This window comes from Ovis canadensis, chromosome 21 (assembly GCF_042477335.2).
Source record: "Ovis canadensis isolate MfBH-ARS-UI-01 breed Bighorn chromosome 21, ARS-UI_OviCan_v2, whole genome shotgun sequence".
In the NCBI taxonomy this organism is placed as follows: Eukaryota; Metazoa; Chordata; class Mammalia; order Artiodactyla; family Bovidae; genus Ovis; species Ovis canadensis.
This window is the reverse complement of record NC_091265.1, coordinates 40,295,599-40,310,339: the sequence shown is the minus strand read 5'-3', so window position 1 is coordinate 40,310,339 and position 14,741 is coordinate 40,295,599. Positions and strand designations below refer to the sequence as shown.

The following is a 14,741-nucleotide window of genomic DNA, read 5'->3' as shown; positions in this document are numbered from 1 at the left end:
TAGGGATTGCATTGAATCTGTAGACTGGTTTGGGTAGTAGTCATTTTCACAATATTGATTCTTCCAATCCAAGAACATCGTATGTCTCTCTACCTGTTCATTTATGTCTTATAGTTTTCTGTATACAGTTCTTATGTCTCCATAGATAGGTTTATTCCTCAGTTCAGTTCAGTCACTCAGTTGTGTCTGACTCTCTGCGACCCTACGGGCTGCAGTAGTCCGGGCTTCCCTGTCCACCACCAGTTCCCGGAGCTTACTCAGACTCATGTCCATCAAGTTGGTGATGCCATCCAACCATCTCATTCTCTGTCATCCCCTTCTTGCACTTTCAGTCTTTCCCAGCATCAGGGTCTTTTCCAAGGAGTCAGTCATTTGCATCAGGTGGCCAAAGTATTGGAGCTTCAGCTTCAGCATCAGTCTTTCCAGTGAATATTCAGGACTGATTTCCTTTAGGATCTCCTTGCTGTCCAAGGGACTCTCGAGTCTTCACCACCACAGTTCAGAAGCATCAATTCTTCGGCGCTCAGCTTTCTTTATAGTCCAGCTCTTCTAGGTATCTTTTTTTGGTTGTTGCAGTGGTGAGTGGGTTGATTTCCTTAATTTCTCTTTCTGATTTTTCATTGTTAGTGTCTAGGAATGCAAAGGATTTTTGTGTACTGATTTTGTATCCTGGGACTTTACTGTATTCACTGATTAGCTCTAGTAATTTTCTGACAGTATCTTTAGGTTTTTCTCTGTATAGCATCATGTCATCTGCAGAGTTTTACTTCTTAAAAAAAATTGCAGCAAAGGAAGGCAAAAAACAAGATAAAAGGGCACCCCTCAGAATGAGAGGATATAATTACAAGTGAAGCAGTTGACAGAGGATTAATCTCCAAAATATATAAGCAGCTCATGTAGTTCAGTATCAGAAAAACAAACAACCCAATCAAAAAATGGGCAGAAGACCTCAACAGACATTTCTCTAAAGAAGACATACAGATGGCTGATAAACACATGAAAAGATGCTCAAGATTGCTCATTATTAGATAAATGGAAATCAAAACTACAACAGGTTTAAATGAGCTTATAGCTCATTTCAGCATTGTCTTCTGTAAAATTTCTGTTCATTTCTTTTGCTTATCATTCTGTTTGTGACTTTTGTCTTTTTATTTTCTGAAAGAGTTTCTTATTATTACAGTTATCAAACTGTTACTTGGCCTACTCTGTCTTTTGCTTCTCTTTATTTTGAGGCACATAATAGAATGTTTCTTTCTGTCTCCTTTGAAGTTAGATATGGCCCTGTGACTTCCCTGATCCCTGAGTGATTATAATAAGCAATGTTTCTTGTCAATCTGTCATATCGGAAAGAAGTCTGTTTTGGTTTTAGTTGGTTGTTTGAGTGTTTGTTAGTGCAGAATAACCTAGCTTGTCTTGACAGATACATTATTCTCTATCAATTATATTTGTTGGCAGTGTGTGGCTTGTCATTTTTCTCTTTTTCTGGTGTAATTTGATGAATAGACGTTCTTAATTTTGTGTATCAAATTTATCAAACTTTATGGTGTGAGTTTTTTGTATCTTGTTTTAGTGAATCTTTCTAAAATTACCATTGTATATTTATTAGACTTCTCCATTTTCCATGCCCCTTCACCTCTTTCATATTTTCTAATGTTTTGGCTTTCTGAACTGCACTCTGGATAATTTTTCAGTCCACCTGGTTTTTTCTGAAGTTATTTTTCACAGTCTGTTAAACTCATCTGTTTTTTATATCCTCTTCTAGATTTTTATTTTTAATTGAAGGATAGTTTGATTTACAATATTGTGCTATTTACAATATGTGTGTTATTTATAATATTGTGTTACTTTCAGCATGGTGATTCATGATTTTTGCAGATTATATTCCATTACAGGTTATTATAAGATAATGGGTATAATTCATCTGATATGTAGCATTTCCTTGTTGCTTGTGTATCTGGTGGCTCATATGGTAGAGAATTTGCCTGCCAATGCAGGAGACCTGAGTTCAATCCCTGGTTCAGGAAGATCCCCTGGAGAAGGAAATGGCAACCCACTCCAGTATTCTTGCCTGGACGACTCCGTAGACAGAGGAGCCTGGCGGGCTACAGTCCATGGGGTCACAAAGAGTCAGACTTGACAGTGACTAACACTTCACAATTTTTATCGGTTAGTCTGTACCCCTAATTTGTCCCTTTTCCTTTTTCTCTCTTTGGTGATCGCAAGTTTGTGAGTCTATTTCTGTTGTGCATATACATTCATTTGTGCTATTTTTTAGGTTCCACGGATAGATGATATTATATAGTATTTGTCTTTCTCTGACATTTCACTAAGCATAAAGTTCTCTAGGTCTGTTCATGTTGCTGCAAATGGCAGTGTTTCACTATTTTTTATGGCTGAGTAATATTCGTGTGTGTGTGTTTCACATCTTCCTAGGCCAGTCATCTAGTGCTGGGCACTTGAATTGCTTCTGTGTCTTATTGTTCAGTCTCTAAGTCATGTCTGATATTTGCAACCCCAGGCACTGCAGCACTCCAGGCTTCCCTGCCCTTCACAATCTATGTCTGAAGTATTACAGATAGTGCTGCTCTGAACATTGGGGTATATGTATCCTGTTCATTTAGTGTTTCTGTTTTTTTCCGGATATACACCCAGGAGTGGAATTGCTGGGTCTTATGATAGTTCTGTTTGTGATTTAAGGAACCTCCAGTCTGTTTTGTATAATGGCTGTACCAATGTACGTTCCCAGCAACAGTGTAGAAGGGTTCCCTTTTCTTCACATCCTCTTCAGCATTTGTTATTTGTAGACTTTTTGATGATAGCCATTGTAACAGATGTGAGTGATGTTTATTTCATTGTGGTTTTGATTTGCATTTCTCTAATAATTAGCAACATTGAACATCTTTTCATGTGCTTGTTAGCCATCTGTATGTCTTATTTGGAAAAATATCTATTCAGGTCTTCTGCCCATTTTTAAATTGGATTTGTTTGTTTTAGTTCTTCAGTTCTTCTAAAACTGAATCATACAAACTAGTCACGGATTTAGTACTCAGAAGTAACCACTTTCCCCATCACAATGTTTTACTCTACTCCATGTGGCTTTAGTGGGGTTGTCATGGTGGAACACTCTCCCCTTCCTTTCCTCCCTTTTTCTGTTCTCAGGATCTTAGTTGGAATTCAAAACAGGAAAAAATTTCCCTATCAGTGTTTGACTTAAAGATTTTAGAATTCATTGAAAATGATCTCTTAGATTCATTATTTCATTAGAAATTGCAAAATTGTGGTATTCTATCATTTGTTCTTTGTTACTAAGTACTTTCATCAAATACTTGGTTATGAACTATAGTTTATAGTTGAAAGGGCAATAAATGCTGGATATTTTCTATGTAACATTTTTAGAATAATGAATTGTTCAGCATTTTCTAAAGGAATTTTTGGAGGGTTTTTTTTTTGTAGTGTCATTATGAACTCATATTTGATGTGTTTTGAATCATTGTAATTATTATTTTGATTTTTGAATTGGCCCATGTTTAGCTAATGATAAGCATTTGAATTAACCTCTTAGATCCCTTTAACAATTTCTAGTTATCCTCAGTATAATGATGAAAAGAAAAAATGTATGTTTGTATTTCAGATTATACTTTCTGATAGTATAAAACTCTTTACAGTCACTTTATACTGCCTAAACTTGGAAGGAACCAAAGAATCCTGATTCTTTCACTGGGAAATAGTATCTAGAGATCACAGTCTGGGATCTAGGAGTGCTCATTACTACTGGACTGTCATTGGTTGTATGTTATTCTTAGTAGACAGATATAGCTATTTTTTTAAATTAAATTTTTATTTTTACTTTATTTTACTTTACAATACTGTATTGGTTTTGCCATACATTGACATGAATCCGCCACGGGTGTACATGAGTTACCAATCCTGAACCCCACTCCCACCTCCCACCCCATATCATCTCTCTGGATCATCCCCATGCACCAGCCCCAAGCATCCTGTATCCTGTATCAAACATAGACTGGTGATTCGTTTCTTACATGATAGTATACATGTTTCAATGCCATTTTCCCAAATCATCCCACCCTCTCCCTCTCCCTCAGAGTCCAAAAGTCCGTTCTATACATCTGTGTCTCTTTTGCTGTCTCGCATACAGGGTTATCATTACCATCTTTCTAAATTCCATATGTCTGTGTTAGTATACTGTATTGGTGTTTTTCTTTCTGGCTTACTTCACTCTGTATAATCGGCTCCAGTTTCATCCATCTCATTAGAACTGATTCAAATGTATTCTTTTTAATGGTTGAGTAATGTACCACAGCTTTCTTATCCATTCATCTGCTGATGGACATCCTGGTTGCTTCCATGTCCTGGCTATTAAAAACAGCGCTGCGATAAACATTGGGGTGCGTGTGTCTCTTTATTTTTTTAATATTGAAAAAAGCCATGAGTTTACACTGATATTTCCAATTTAAGATTATGGAATTTTTAATTCTTTGATTTTATACTGTATCTCTTTGTAGAAAAATCTTGATTCTTAGAATAATAATTGCTTATTTGTTCTATCATATCTATATAATAGTTTCAAAAATTTTACATGAATTTTACTAGTAACAAAATTTGTAAATTAAGTTTTATAACTTCACTTATGATTTCCTTATATTTTCTTTTGTCCTAGAATATATATCTCATGAGAAATATATAGTCTAAATACTGTGTTTTAAAGTTACTTGAGGGGGACTTTCCAGGTGATACAGTGGTTAAGAATCTGCCTGCCAGTGCAGGAGATGCAAGAGACATGGATTCAATCCCTGGAGTAGAAAATGGCAACCTGCTCCAGTATTCTTGCCTGGAAAATTTCTTGTACAGAGGAGCCTGGCCGAGTACAATCCGTGGAGTCACAAAGAGTCAGACACAACTGAGCATACACACACAGTTATTTGAAGTAATGAGTTTCCTTTGGTTATGTAACCAACTTGACATACCTTCAGATGTATTTGTTTTCTTTCTCCTCAGTTTGGAAGAATTGCTTTTTTCTCTTTTTAGTTTAAATTTATGTTTTAATTACAGGAAAGTTCAGTGATTCCATTCTTCTATCCCTTAGTTAATAGATAAATTTTTGTTTCCTTTTTAGCTTTTGGCTTATTTTTAAAATATTAGATATGTATATATTTACATTTTTACCCTTGTGTTATACAGAGTTAACATACTCTGTGTATTGTTCCATGCTTTGTGTAAAATTAAAAACTAAAAATTATATCTTGACCATCATTCTATATCATTGTAGAGAAATACTCCTCATTCTTTTCTATGGCTGGGTAATATTCCATTGTCTAGATAAATGTAATATAAATAACTAACATTCATGAAAATGTCTGTCATTCTTTTGCTATTACAAATAATAATGTATTGCATATTCTTATACATTATTCATTTTATTTCATGTTCCTGGAGGTGGGATTGATGGGTCAAAGACTTAATGCATATACAGTATTAACAATTTTTACCAAATTCTTCATAGCACTTATCTTACCATTCTGCTTTCTTGCCAACAGTAGTATGAGAATTCCTGTTTTTTCAGTCTTACCAACAAAGTATTTTGCAGAATTACTTTTAAATGATTAAAGTTTTTCCTGCCACCTGGACATTGTAAATTAGCGTGGTGAATTAACAAGAGGACTAGCTTATGTTAAGAATTATTGGAAATGGTGTTGGGGTGGGGAGATGACGTATTTGACCATGGTTCTAAACTGGGTTGGCAGGGAGGGGGCAAGGTGGCAGCAGATGAGATTTTAAGTTTATATTTACTCTGCAGATATATTTGGTTGTCTCTGTTTTGTTATTTAGGGTCATTTCCTTTCCTATTCCTCACTTTGGCTGGATGATAGGTTTTATCTCCTGTTTCCCAGTTTATTCACTTTATAATAGCTTTAGTAAATGACTCTCAAGGTGACAACTAGCTTACTGATGCATCTAACTAGATGGTCTGTTTTTTTTCTTCTGGTATATATGTTGAACTCAGAGGATCAGTAGCTCCTAAAATGCATTTTTGCAGGAAACAAAATGTGATCTTGTTCTTCAAGCCTTGAATCCATGCTGTTAATAGAGTTCATCTTTCCTGTAGTCTCAAATATCTATAACTTATAATATTGTATGACTACTCTGTTATATAAATGTAACTTAATATGTCAATAATTCTCTTTAATAAAAGAGTTAGCAAGTAATTGTTTTATTTTTATAAGTAGAATATCCAGTTATAATTAACAATTTTTTTCAATCACTGTGGGGAATTGGGAATATTGTTTCAGAAATTCACATATATCTTTCTCCAAAGAAGGCATACAAGTGGCCAGCAGGCACATGAAAAAATGCTCAGTATTACTAATTATTAGAGAAATGAAAATCATAACTACAAAGAAGTACACCTCACACCAATCAGAATGGCCATTATCAGAAAGTCTACCAATAAAAATACTGGAGAAGGTATGGAGAAAAAGGAACCCTACTACACTGTTGGTGGGAATGAAATTGGTGCAGCCCGTATGGAGAAAAGTATGAAAATTCCTTAGGAAACTAAAAATAGGGTTACCATACAATCCAGCTATGCCACTCTTGGGCTTATAAATCTGGAGAAAATTCTAATTTGAAAAGATACATGTACCCCAATGTTTATAGCAGCACTATTTATAATAGCCAAGTCATGGAAGCAACCTAAATGTCCATTGACAGATAAATGGAAAAAGAAAAAATTCTGTGTGTGTGTGTGTATGTGTGTGTGTGTGTGTATGTGTGTATACACATAATGGGATATTAGCCATAAAAAAGAATAAAATAATAATGCTATTTGCAGCAGCATGGATGAACCTAGAGATTATCATAGTAACTGAAGTAAGTCAGGTAAAGACAGCTCATCATGATACTATTTATATGTGCAGTCTAAAAGAAATGGGGCGGGGACTTCCCTGGTGGTTAAGTGGTTAAGACTCTGTGCTTCCAACGCAGGGGATGCAGGTTCAATCCCTGGTCAGGGAACTAAGATCCCATATGCCACGTAGCAAGGCCGAAAAATAAATAAAAATATTTAAAAAAAAATAAAAAGAAATGGGGCAAGTGAACTTATTTACAAAACAGAAGTGACTCATAGATATAGAAAACAAACTTATGGTTACCAGACGGGAAAGGGGTTGACATATACACACTGCTGTATATAAAATAGATACACCACAGAGACCTCCTGTATAATGCAAGATATGTGCATGTACACGCCCAGTGGCGTCAGACTTTTGCAGCCCTATAGACTAGCCCGCCAGGCTCATCTGCCATGGGATTTTCCAGGCAAGAATCCTGGAATGGGTTCATTTTCTCCTCCAGGGGTCTTCCAGACCCAGAGATTGAACCTGCATCTGCAGCATTGACAGGAGTATTCTTTACCACTGAGCGACCTCGGAAGTCCATAACACAAGGAGCTATATTCAGTATCTTGTAATAATCTGTAATGGAAAAGAATATGAAAAAGAATTTGGGATTAGATTTTATAGGCTTGTTTAGTTTTTGAAATAATCTTTTATTTTTATCTTTAAATCCATATTTTTGCCTGTTTGTCACTAGACTTTCTACAGATTAGCTTTTTGTTTTATTTTTGCTTTCCCCTAGCCTCACTTTTTTAACTAGTTAATTCTGCCTAAGAGTGTATCAGTAATTCAGTTATTTGAACTGAAAAAAAAAGTCAGGAGAAGCACCTTATTCTGAAGGTATCACAACTTTCTTTTTATCATTAATTTTGTCTATTCCAGGAATAGATATCATGAACAGGCATTTAAAAATAAGGTTGCATTATTCATTTCAATGAATAATGTTAATGGCTCTTTTAGTTCCAGATTTGATCCAGTGTGTTCCTTTTGTAGTAATTAATTTTTGAAGTGTAAATGCAAATTTTAATTTTAAAAAATGAATGTCAATTTGGGAAGAAGAGTGCTCCATGAGCATCATGGGAGAAAGTACAGAGTATAATTCTCTTCCAGATGGCACCCCTACAGGTAAGGCAGCAGCCTGTGAAATTACAGTCTGAATCACACTGCAGACAAGCAGGGCATTTGGAGCAAAGCCTTCTGATATCAGTAATAAATGACTTGGTTCAGAACCAAGGACAATTCCCAGGAAATTAAAGCCCATTCTGTCATGTAGGGAGCCTATAGTAAAATGAAGTTTAGCAAAGTGGAAAGTTGAGAGAAAGGACAATAACTGCGAGCAGTCCGTATATGAATCTTTTCATCTGCTAATGTACTTAACTAGACATTTTAATTTGTCTCACAAATAATTAAGTTTGTTTCTACATATATTCATGGATTTTCTAAAGTAATATTTTTCACAGTGAATGCTGGCTAACAGCCACTTGCCAACTAAGCTTTCACTCTGAAATATTATCAATCAGGTACCTGTTGTAAATCTAGTCTTGTTTAATATGTGCTGGGTATTTTTTATTTCAGAACGCTTGAGTCCTTAATTACACACGTAGTATAATATAATACAAATGTGTGTGATAAGTCATGTCTGACTCTTTGCCACTCCATGGACTGTAGCCCACTGAGCTGCTATGTCCATGGGATTTTCCAGGCAAGAATACTGGACACTGTTGCCATTTCCTTCTCCAGGGGATCTTCCTGACCTAGGGATCAAACCTGCATCTCCTGTATTGGCAGGGGGATTCTTTACCACTGAGCCACCTGGGAAGCTCCATAATATAATATGAATACCAAGTCTTATTTTTACTCAGGTAAACCAATAAGAAGCAACATAGAATAGTTACTCAGAACTTGGCCTCTATAGTCAGATGGACCAGGATTCAGATTTTGACTTGTTCAACTGTTTCTTTAACTGTGAGCTGTTTTTTTTAAGTCTCATGATTTTAGGTTATTTAACATTTCTAAGCCTTAGTTTCCTTGTCAACTGAATGAAAATAATAACGTGCTTTAGGGATGAATTTAATAAGATATTCCATAAAGGCCACGTAATATTACTGTGATGATATTTACCACTATTAACTTTTGAAAATTAATTTTAGAAAGCAAAACAGCTTTTTAAAATAACCAGTTCTTGTTAAAGTGCCATGATAGAGTACAAAGCAGAATAAAGAGGTGGAGTTTGGTGGGGAAAGAAGATATTTAATATGGAGAATCCAGAAAATCCTTTTTGAGGAGGTAGTAGTTGAACAGATATCCAGATACTAAGTGAAATAAATGACTAGTAAAATTGTCAGTCTTCATCAAGTATTAAATAATATGGCTTGAGTTTTCCCTGGTGGTCCAGTGGTTAGAGGGGCTTCCCAGGTGGCTCAGTGGTAAAGAATCCGCCTGCCAGTGCAGGAGACACAGGTTCAATCTCTGGGTCAGGCAGATTTCCCTGGAGGAGGAAATGGGAACCCAGTCCAATATTCTTGCCAGTATAATCTCATGTCCTGAGGAGCCTTGTGGACTAAACAGTACATGGGTTTGCAAAGAGCCAGACCCAGCTGAGCATGCACGTATGCCAGTGTGTTAGGACTCAGCGTTTTCACTGCCAGGGCCTAAGTTTGATCCCTCATAGGGGAACTAAGAGCCCACTAGCTGCAAAATTAGGCCATAATAATAATAATGTGGCATATTTAGTAGATAGGCTAAATATGAATATGTGTAATCCATTGTTGTTTTGAAGAAATGCTGTTCTACTGATTTGCTAGTTCAGTTGATCTTTACCATAAAGTTTAGAAAAGTACTCTGACAGAATAGAGCCCTTGTCGTATACTTATACTAGAAATATCTTACTGTTGTTCAGTTGACAAGTTGTAATCCGATTCTTTGTGACCCCATGGACTGCAGCAAGCCAGGCTTCCTGTCCCTCACCATCTCCTGGAGTTTGCCCAAGTTCATGTCCATTCAAATATCTTGCTACAGAAATGAAGAAAGGTATTATCAGAAATTGATATAGGGTCTTCCCTGGTGGCTCAGTGGTGAGGAGCTCGCCTGCCCGTGCTGGAGAGAGGTTTGATCCCTGTTTGGGAAGATCCCACATGCCACAGAGCAGTTAGGCCCATTTGCCACACCTCTTGAGCCAAACTACTGAAGCGACCCCCACCCCAGCCCCGCCCCCGAGCCTGTGCTCTGTAACAGAGCCACCACAGTGAGACCGTGCACCACAGCTAGAGTGGACCCTGCTTGCTGTAACTAGGGAAAAGTGCAGCAGTGGACATCTAGCACAACCAAAACGAACAAAATTATTAAAAACACCAAGGTTAAATAGATTTAAAGTATTGTTTAAAATTATACACCAATGCAGAGAGAAAAAGGCGGGGAAGGGAATGGGGAAAGAAGAAAACCTGCTTCTACCATTTTAGCCCAGTTCTATCCCATAGTAGCAGACCCTGTATGACTTCTGCCAAAATAGAGTCGTGTGATATAGTCTTTAATAGGTTTTATGTGTTAACTCTGTGCCAGGCACTGTGCTAAATCCTTTACATGTATCAACAAAAACATTTGATCATTTGCTTTCAGAAATTCTCCTACCTAATAATGGTGGCTCGCTCTAAAAATTGTGACGTAAAGGCGTGGCATCTAGGAAAGGATGTTCGTGCTTCAAGGGATGATTATCCTTCCTTTGTTTGCTTGCCCTCTATCTCAGGTTGAGTTTGGTTAGCAGCATTTGGAATTGAATCTTAAAGCCAGTGGGTATGATGGGATCTGAAGATTGTCCAGAGTTATTTTTCCAGCTACATATCCTAAAATAAGTCACTTAACCTCACTAGTACTGATTTCTCTGATGTGAAAATTACGTTGTTCAAATAGTTAGAACCTCAGAAGCGCTTTCTAATATTGTTTGATCAGGATTCTGGGTAATCATTCTGCGGTATGTGGAAAAGGGCTTATTGATATTTTTTATTTTGAATGGAAGTAGACATATAGGAAATTCTTTTAAGTATAAATACCAAACTTCAGAGGATTAAGAAAAATTGACATTTTTAACTCAGGGGAAAAAAATCTGAGAACCTTGAAGTTTGAATTGGCACTAATTTGGCCAACTTGATCAGATTATTTTGATTGGGCTTAAAATTTTGTTTATGAATTTCAAAGAAATTTCAAGGATTTTAAAGAAGGGTCTTTTTATTTTTTGTATGCACACACATATACATAGTCTTGGATAGTCTGGAAAAAAGTGACTCCTGGGGAAAAAAGAAAAGGAATTTTAGTTCTAAGTCAAGGATTTTTAATAAAGGACCATTCACTAAGTAAATACTATATGATTCTGAAGATTCTGGTAAACCTTCGTTCTCTAATGTATTAAACATAATTTAAAAAATCTCAGTAGCCTTTACAAATATAATTTTAAGTACTTATTTTTTTTAGTTAAACTGATAAGATTTACTGCTGTAAACCCTTTTACATTCATTGACATATTTAGGTCTCGCAACAGCACTGTGATATAGAATGCCATTGTTATTGTCACTGTTATTCTCATGCATGTATGCACGCATATTCAGTTGTGTCCAACTCCTTGAGACCCCACGGGCTGTAGCCCGCCAGGCTCCTCTGTCCATGGGATTTCCCAGGCAAGCATACTGGAGTAGGTTGCCATTTCCCTCTCCAGGGGATCTCTGGACCCAGGGATTGAACCTGGGTCTCCTCCAGTGCAGGCAGATCTTTACTGTCTGAGCCACTAGGGAAGTCCAAATCCTTAATTTTCCTAAGTAAACACATTAATAAGAGTTTTGTTGCTAAGTCTGTGTTTTGTAGGCAGTTACTTTCTTATCAATAAATTAGTGAGTTGGGGGGAAAAGGTAAATGCCAGTGTAGAGTTGCTAGCAGCAATTTAATTAGGTTCCATTATAAGTGATTCAAACATGAGAACTGTGTTTTCTGTAAATTTAAATTTGCTGTTAATCTCTTGGGAAAATTACCCATTCAGGCTTTGCAGATTTTTCTGGTTGTATAGAAACCTTTGAAACATCGTTCATTGTGTTGTATATTGATCTTGTTAGACACTTAATTTGTGCACAGAGCAAATGAATGAAAACAGTTTTGTTTCACAATGCTGACTGAGGGTAACACTGATATTTGTTCACCTTTAGCAATCATTCATTCATTCATTCATTCAATCACTCAGTCTTGTCCGACTCTTTGCGACCCTATGAATCTCAGCACGCCAGGCCTCCCTGTCCATCACCAGCTCCCGGAGTTCACTCAGGCTCACATCCATCAAGTCAGTGATGCCATCCAGCCATCTCATCCTCTGTTGTCCCCTTCACCTCCTGCTCCCAATCCCTCCCAGCATCAGAGTCTTTTCCAATGAGTCAGCTCTTCGCATGAGGTGGCCAAAGTACTGGAGTTTCAGCTTTAGCATCATTCCTTCCAAAGAAATCCCAGGGCTGATTTCCTTCCGAATGGACTAGTTGGAGCTCCTTGCAGTCCAAGGGACTCTCAAGAGTCTTCTCCAACACCACAGTTCAAAAGCATCAATTCTTCGGCACTCAGCTTTCTTCACAATCCAACTCTCACATCCATACATGACTACTGGAAAAACCATAGCCTTGATTAGACGGACCTTTGTTGGCAGAGTAATGTCTCTGCTTTTCAACATGTTATCTAGGTAGGTCATAACTTTTCTTCCAAGGAGTAAGCGTCTTTTAGTTTCATGGCTGCAGTCACCATCTGCAGTGATTTTGGAGCCCCCAAAAATAAAGTCTTGACACTGTTTCCGCTGTTTCCCTATCTATTTGCCATGAAGTGATGGGACCAGATGCCATGATCTTAGTTTTCTGAATGTTGAGCTTTAAGCCAACTTTTTCACTTTCTCTACTTTCACTTTCATCAAGAGGCTTTTTAGTTCCTCTTCACTTTCTGCCATAAGGGTGGTGTCATCTGCATATCTGAGGTTATTGATGTTTCTCCTGGCAATCTTGTTTCCAGCTTGTGCTTCTTCCAGTCCAGCGTTTCTCATGATGTACTCTGCATAGAAGTTAAATAAGCAGGGTGACAATATACAGCCTTGACATACTCCTTTTTCCTGTTTGGAACCAGTCTGTTGTTCCATGTCCAGTTCTAACTGTTGCTTCCTGACCTGAATACAGGTTTCTCAAGAGGCAGGTCAGGTGGTCTGGTATTCCCATCTCTTTCAGAATTGTCCACAGTTTATTATGATCCACACAGTCAAAGGCTTTGGCATAGTCAGTGAAGCAGAAATAGATGTTTTTGTGGAACTCTCTTGCTTTTTCAATGCTCCAGCAGATGTTGGCAATTTGATCTCTGGTTCCTCTGCCTTTTCTAAATCCATCTTGAACATCAGGAAGTTCACGGCTCACGTATTTCTGAAGCCTGGCTTGGAGGATTTTGAGCATTTCTTTACTAGTGTGTGAAATGAGTGCAATTGTGTGGTAGTTTGAGCATTCTTTGGCATTGCCTTTCTTTGGGATTGGAATAAAAACAGACCTTTTCCAGTCCTGTGGTCACTGCTGAGTTTTCCAAACTTGCTGGCATACTGAGTGCAGCACTTTCACAGCATCATCTTTCAGGATTTGAAATAGCTCAACTGGAATTCCATCACCTCCACTAGCTTTGTTCGTTGTGATGCTTTCTAAGGCCCACTTGACTTCACATTCCAGGATATCTGGCTCTAGGTGAGTGATCACACCATTGTGATTATCTTGGTCTTGAAGATCTTTTTTGTACAGTTCTTCTGTGTGTTCTTGCCACCTCTCCTTAATATCTTTTGCTTCTGTTAGGTCCCTACCATTTCTGTCCTTTATTGAGCCCATCCTTGCATGAAATGTTCCCTTGGTATCTCTAATTTTCTTGAAGAGATCTCTTCTTTCCCATTCTGTTTGCCTCTATTTCTTTACATTGATCACCAAGGAAGGTTTTCTTATCTCTTCTTGGTATTCTTTGGAACTCTGCATTCGGATACTTATATCTTTCCTTTTCTCCTTTGCTTTTCTTTTTTTTTTTTTAATTTTTATTTTTGCTTTATTTTACTTTACAATACTGTATTGGTTTTGCCATACATTGACATGAATCTGCCATGAGTGTACATGAGTTCCCAAACATGAACCCCCCTCCCACCTCCCACCCCATATCATCTCTCTGGATCATCCCCATGCACCAGCCCCAAAGCACCCTGTATCCTGCATCGAACATAGACTGGTGATTCGTTTCTTACATGATAGTATACATGTTTCAATGCCATTCTCCCAAATCATCCCACCCTCTCCCTCTCCCTCAGAGTCCAAAAGTCTGCTCTACACATATGTGTCTCTTTTACTGTCTCGCTTACAGGCTCATCATTACCTTCTTTCTAAATTCCATATATATGTGTTAGTATACTGTATTGGTGTTTTTCTTTCTGGACTCCTTTGCTTTTCGCTTCTCTTCTTTTCAAAGCTATTTGTAAGTCCTCCTCAGACAGCCATTTTGTTTTTTTGCATTTCTTTTCCACGGGGATGGTCTTGATGCCTGTCTCCTGTACGGTGTCACGAACCTCCGTCCATAGTTCATCAGGCACTCTATCAGATCTAGGCCCTTAAATCTATTTCTCACTTCCACTGTATAATCATAAGGATTTGATTTAGGTCATACCTGAATGTTCTAGTGGTTTTCCCTACTTTCTTCAATTTAGTCTGAGTTTGGCAATAAGGAGTTCATGATCTGAGCCACAGACAGCTCCCGGTCTTGTTTTTGTTGACTGTATAGAGCTTCTCCATCTTTGGCTGCAAAGAATAT

The 14,741-nt window shown here is 37.5% G+C and overlaps 1 protein-coding gene and 1 non-coding gene across 3 annotated transcripts in view; both read left to right on the top strand.

Moving 5' to 3' along the window:
- Positions 1-14,741, top strand: part of PRMT3 (protein arginine methyltransferase 3) — a 135,561-nt gene that overhangs the window by 57,069 nt on the left and 63,751 nt on the right. The window lies entirely within an intron of this gene.
- TRNAG-UCC (transfer RNA glycine (anticodon UCC)) lies at positions 6,960-7,032 on the top strand. The gene has a single exon. It is a non-coding gene; the product is annotated as a tRNA-Gly (tRNA).